The following is a 5,904-nucleotide window of genomic DNA, read 5'->3' as shown; positions in this document are numbered from 1 at the left end:
AAAACAACGTGCCGATGGTGGGAACCGAACCCACGACCTCCGAATAACGCGTCCGGTGCTCTTCCAACTGAGCTACATCGGCCGCTGTCCCCCCTGCTACTTTCTTGGGTATTTATGTTGTCTGTATACGAACCTTGAGAGTGTTCACCAGCGCCACCCTCAGCCAAGGCGGCGGACGTGGAACGTCCTTTGTTACTGCCAGCGTCACGTAGAACGCGATCAAGAGCGAGGGCGAAAGCTGTGCTAGAACCCTCTTACGCTACCTATGGCTTCAAGACTGCCAGAACCGAGACCCCCGTAAGCTACAAGCAGATCAATTAAGGGGAAATGAGGGTGCTCGTTATAATACATGAAAGGAAGAAGCCAACAGTCGGCGAGGCCAAGGAAAGCGTTGGGGATGGTACTTTACGTTTTTTTTTCTTTTTTTTTTAATGTGTACTTGGATATCACAGAGATTAGTAATGTAATCTGTTTAGGGGAAAGATAATTAAACACAAAGTAGAAGAAAAAACAACGTGCCGATGGTGGGAACCGAACCCACGACCTCCGAATAACACGTCCGGTGCTCTTCCAACTGAGCTACATCGGCCGCTGTCCCCCCTGCTACTTTCTTGGGTATTTATGTTGTCTGTATACGAACCTTGAGAGTGTTCACCAGCGCCACCCTCAGCCAAGGCGGCGGACGTGGAACGTCCTTTGTTACCGCCAGCGTCACGTAGAACGTGATCAAGAGCGAGGGCGAAAGCTGTGCTAGAACCCTCTTACGCTACCTATGGCTTCAAGACTGCCAGAACCGAGACCCCCGTAAGCTACAAGCAGATCAATTAAGGGGAAATGAGGGTGCTCGTTATAATACATGAAAGAAAGAAGCCAACAGTCGGCGAGGCCAAGGAAAGTGTTGGGGATGGTACTTTACGTTTTTTTTAATGTGTACTTGGATATCACAGAGATTAGTAATGTAATCTGTTTAGGGGGAATAACGCGTCGGAGGTCGTGGGTTCGGTTCCCACCATCGGCACGTTGTTTTTTCTTCTACTTTGTGTTTAATTATCTTTCCCCTAAACAGATTACATTACTAATCTCTGTGATATCCAAGTACACATTAAAAAAAAACGTAAAGTACCATCCCCAACGCTTTCCTTGGCCTCGCCGACTGTTGGCTTCTTTCTTTCGTGTATTATAACGAGCACCCTCATTTCCCCTTAATTGATCTGCTTGTAGCTTACGGGGGTATCGGTTCTGGCAGTCTTGAAGCCATAGGTAGCGTAAGAGGGTTCTAGCACAGCTTTCGCCCTCGCTCTTGATCACGTTCTACGTGACGCTGGCGGTAACAAAGGACGTTCCACGTCCGCCGCCTTGGCTGAGGGTGGCGCTGGTGAACACTCTCAAGGTTCGTATACAGACAACATAAATACCCAAGAAAGTAGCAGGGGGGACAGCGGCCGATGTAGCTCAGTTAGAAGAGCACCGGACGCGTTATTCGGAGGTCGTGGGTTCGGTTCCCACCATCGGCACGTTGTTTTTTTCTTCTACTTTGTGTTTAATTATCTTTCCCCTAAACAGATTACATTACTAATCTCTGTGATATCCAAGTACACATTAAAAAAAAAGAAAAAAAACGTAAAGTACCATCCCCAACGCTTTCCTTGGCCTCGCCGACTGTTGGCTTCTTTCTTTCATGTATTATAACGAGCACCCTCATTTCCCCTTAATTGATCTGCTTGTAGCTTACGGGGGTCTCGGTTCTGGCAGTCTTGAAGCCATAGGTAGCGTAAGAGGGTTCTAGCACAGCTTTCGCCCTCGCTCTTGATCACGTTCTACGTGACGCTGGCGGTAACAAAGGACGTTCCACGTCCGCCGCCTTGGCTGAGGGTGGCGCTGGTGAACACTCTCAAGGTTCGTATACAGACAACATAAATACCCAAGAAAGTAGCAGGGGGGACAGCGGCCGATGTAGCTCAGTTGGAAGAGCACCGGACGCGTTATTCGGAGGTCGTGGGTTCGGTTCCCACCATCGGCACGTTGTTTTTTCTTCTACTTTGTGTTTAATTATCTTTCCCCTAAACAGATTACATTACTAATCTCTGTGATATCCAAGTACACATTAAAAAAAGAAAAAAAAAACGTAAAGTACCATCCCCAACGCTTTCCTTGGCCTCGCCGACTGTTGGCTTCTTTATTTCATGTATTATAACGAGCACCCTCATTTCCCCTTAATTGATCTGCTTGTAGCTTACGGGGGTCTCGGTTCTGGCAGTCTTGAAGCCATAGGTAGCGTAAGAGGGTTCTAGCACAGCTTTCGCCCTCGCTCTTGATCACGTTCTACGTGACGCTGGCGGTAACAAAGGACGTTCCACGTCCGGCGCCTTGGCTGAGGGTGGCGCTGGTGAACACTCTCAAGGTTCGTATACAGACAACATAAATACCCAAGAAAGTAGCAGGGGGGACAGCGGCCGATGTAGCTCAGTTGGAAGAGCACCGGACGCGTTATTCGGAGGTCGTGGGTTCGGTTCCCACCATCGGCACGTTGTTTTTTCTTCTACTTTGTGTTTAATTATCTTTCCCCTAAACAGATTACATTACTAATCTCTGTGATATCCAAGTACACATTAAAAAAAAAAAGAAAAAAAAAAGTAAAGTACCATCCCCAACGCTTTCCTTGGCCTCGCCGACTGTTGGCTTCTTTCTTTCATGTATTATAACGAGCACCCTCATTTCCCCTTAATTGATCTGCTTGTAGCTTACGGGGGTATCGGTTCTGGCAGTCTTGAAGCCATAGGTAGCGTAAGAGGGTTCTAGCACAGCTTTCGCCCTCGCTCTTGATCACGTTCTACGTGACGCTGGCGGTAACAAAGGACGTTCCACGTCCGCCGCCTTGGCTGAGGGTGGCGCTGGTGAGCACTCTCAAGGTTCGTATACAGACAACATAAATACCCAAGAAAGTAGCAGGGGGGACAGCGGTCGATGTAGCTCAGTTGGAAGAGCACCGGACGCGTTATTCGGAGGTCGTGGGTTCGGTTCCCACCATCGGCACGTTGTTTTTTCTTCTACTTTGTGTTTAATTATCTTTCCCCTAAACAGATTACATTACTAATCTCTGTGATATCCAAGTACAAATTAAAAAAAAGAAAAAAAAAGAAAAAAATGTAAAGTACCATCCCCAACGCTTTCCTTGGCCTCGCCGACTGTTGGCTTCTTTCTTTCATATATATATATATATATATATATATATATATATATATATATATATATATATATGCGGTTAATTTCGGTAGCTATATTGAGATGCGAGGGTGACGGGACACTTGCCTGCATGGCCTATCGGAGTAGCGTGTCTAGCTGACTTGTAAGTCAGCTAGACCCGCTACTCCGATAGGCCATGCAGGCATGTCCGTACGGCTTTGTTAAAGCTGCGTTTTATGTTTATGACAGGTGGCTTACGACTGCATGTGGGACAGGAACCAAGTAAGGAATTTTCTTTTCTAATTAGCAGAGCCGCAAAGCGAGTGCACGCGCAGGGATCCGTAATGGGAACGGTGAAAAGGAGCCATTAAGGCTCTCCCGGCAGTGTTGTAGTGATAGTGCTCCCTGAGCGGACACGAAGCCGCTGCTGCTGCTTCACTCGAGCTGCTGTGGGGTCACTGCGAGATGGAGGGAACGGCAGTCGCGCAGTTGGCCCTCTCCGAAGGCTCGTTTCTCCGAGAACCGATGTTGCTCATTATTCCCTCCGTTCTTCCCTCTTCAGTCTCATGTCTCCATTGGGCCACCTCCCGGTGACGTATCGGGCAGTTGTTTCGACGTGAGACCGCGTTCGAGAAGCGATGGAAGACCGCGACTGACAAGAGTGCGTAGAGCTTTCTCCTCCAGTTCCCTGGCCTTTGGCTGCTAAGGAAACGTGAATGCGGGTTTTTAAACGAGCATACCATGTATGCTTGTTTGAGTCCATACACGAAAAGAGTACTGCGCCCGCTTGCGCGGAGCCGACGTTCCTAAGTCGCGAGGGCCTGATTTGGCACGGTTCTCCATAACTGCCGGCCAGTGCCAATGGCGACGCGCGTTGAGCCGTCGATGAGCGACCTATGTTTTCAAGATATGTTCCATGCATCTTTCATCCTCATTCGTGCTCTATCATGCGATTTAATTCTTTGGTTGGCCGTGCGGTTCACGAGCCGCCTTAGCTCCGCCGTGAACGCGTCAGTATAGCGTTTGCCTTGCGCTCACGGCGCCGCGGTTCTGCTTTCGGGTGCTGCGTCAGGGCTATGGGTTGTACTGAGGTCTAGAATAAATACAGTGTCTTTTATTTCAGCTATGTAGTAAACACTTGCGCCCTTAGTTGCTTACAGTTGCCCGCTCTCAGTTGCCTGGAGGGAGAGCTCACGCGCAGTGAATGCTTGCTGTGCTCTTCAGCTTTCTATATACGATGGGTTTAGTTTGGGCCAAATGCTTGGTTTGGTTTGTGGGGTTTAACGTCCGAAAGCGACTCAGGCTACGATGCACCGTAGTGGAGAGCTCCGAAAATTTTGACCACCCGGGTTTCTTTAACGTGCACTGACATCGCACAGCACACAGGGATACCTTAATTTTCACTTCCATCGAAAAGCAGCAGCCGCGGCCGATATTCGATCCCGCATCCCTGTACACAGCAGTCGAGCGGCCCTATACCACTGAGCCATGGTGGTGAGCCGTCGGCCAATGGGAACGCCACAATGTAAAGGCGGAGCTCAAGTGTGCCCCTGCTTTTTCTCTTTCGAATAGTGCGAAAAACAGTTGCGCATTAATTAGCATGCGTTATTCGGCTCCATGCAGTAAATATTGTCACGTAGCCGTTTAGGCCCGTAACCAGAAGGTTGGTTTTAATAGGGGGGTTGACCTAGAAGGCACAGAAGAGTAGGTCCAGAGAGCACTGAGAGACAGCAGCCGACTTCAGCTTCTTCTCAAAACGCCACGAGACCACTTCTTCCAGTCCGCGCACGAGACTCTCAATGAGCTGCCGCCTAGCGGCTGCTGTTGCACACGCTACATTACCCCCCTCTCTAAAAAAATAAATGCGAGTTTGATGAATTCAAAAGCAGAAAAAAAAATAAAGCAAGAAACATGCGGTAGGCGGTGCGCTAATTTTCTCGCGAAAAGTACGGTTTCATGCGCACGACATGAGCAACCTCGGATTTCTGCTGACGACGAGTAGAAGAAAAGCCTTCCGGAAGCACTTCGTAAGTCACGTCGCTCAGCTGACGGAGCACTTTGTATGGGCCAAAGTACTGTTTCAGAAGTTTTTCGGATAGTCCCCGACGTCGAATCGGAGTCCAGAGCCACACCCTGTCGCCCGGTTCGAAAGTCACTACACGGTGGCGGTGATCGTACCGCTGGGCGTCTCGACCTTGCTGGTTCCGGATGCGTGCCCTCGCCAGCTGTCGCGCTTGTTCTGCGCGTTGAGTGAACTCCTCGGCGCCAACTTCGAGGTCACGGCCGTCGTGGGGCAACATGGCTTCGAGCATTGTCGAAACTTCACGGCCATACAATAAGGAGAAAGGCGTCATTTGCGTTGTTTCCTGCTGCGCCGTGTTGTACGCGAACGTGACGTACGGGAGGACGTCATCCCAAGACCGATGTTCAACATCCACGTACATGGACATCATGTCGGCGAGAGTTTTGTTCAGACGTTCTGTCAAGCCATTAGTTTGTGGATGGTAGGCTGTTGACCTGCGATGGGTAGTGCCGCTTAGCTGCATGACAGATTCCAGTAGCTTGGCAGTGAAAGCAGTGCCTCGGTCCGTTATTATAACTCTCGGGGCGCCGTGCCTGAGGATTATGCGTTCGATGAAAAATTTCGCTGCCTCGATTGCCGTACCACGCTGGAGGGCCTTCGTTTCAGCGTAACGCGTAAGGTAATCTGTAGCGACAATT

At 49.6% G+C, this 5,904-nt stretch overlaps 1 non-coding gene across 1 annotated transcript; it reads right to left on the bottom strand.

Moving 5' to 3' along the window:
* Positions 1-516: 516 nt before the first annotated feature.
* Positions 517-589, bottom strand: TRNAT-UGU (transfer RNA threonine (anticodon UGU)). The gene has a single exon. It is a non-coding gene; the product is annotated as a tRNA-Thr (tRNA).
* Between the last annotated feature and the right edge of the window lie 5,315 nt (positions 590-5,904).

This window comes from Amblyomma maculatum, chromosome 2 (genome assembly GCF_055883805.1).
Source record: "Amblyomma maculatum isolate TAMU_Amacu chromosome 2, ASM5588380v1, whole genome shotgun sequence".
NCBI lineage: Eukaryota > Metazoa > Arthropoda > Arachnida > Ixodida > Ixodidae > Amblyomma > Amblyomma maculatum.
The sequence above is the reverse complement of the archived record's forward strand: the minus strand, read 5'-3'. Positions and strand labels throughout refer to the sequence as shown.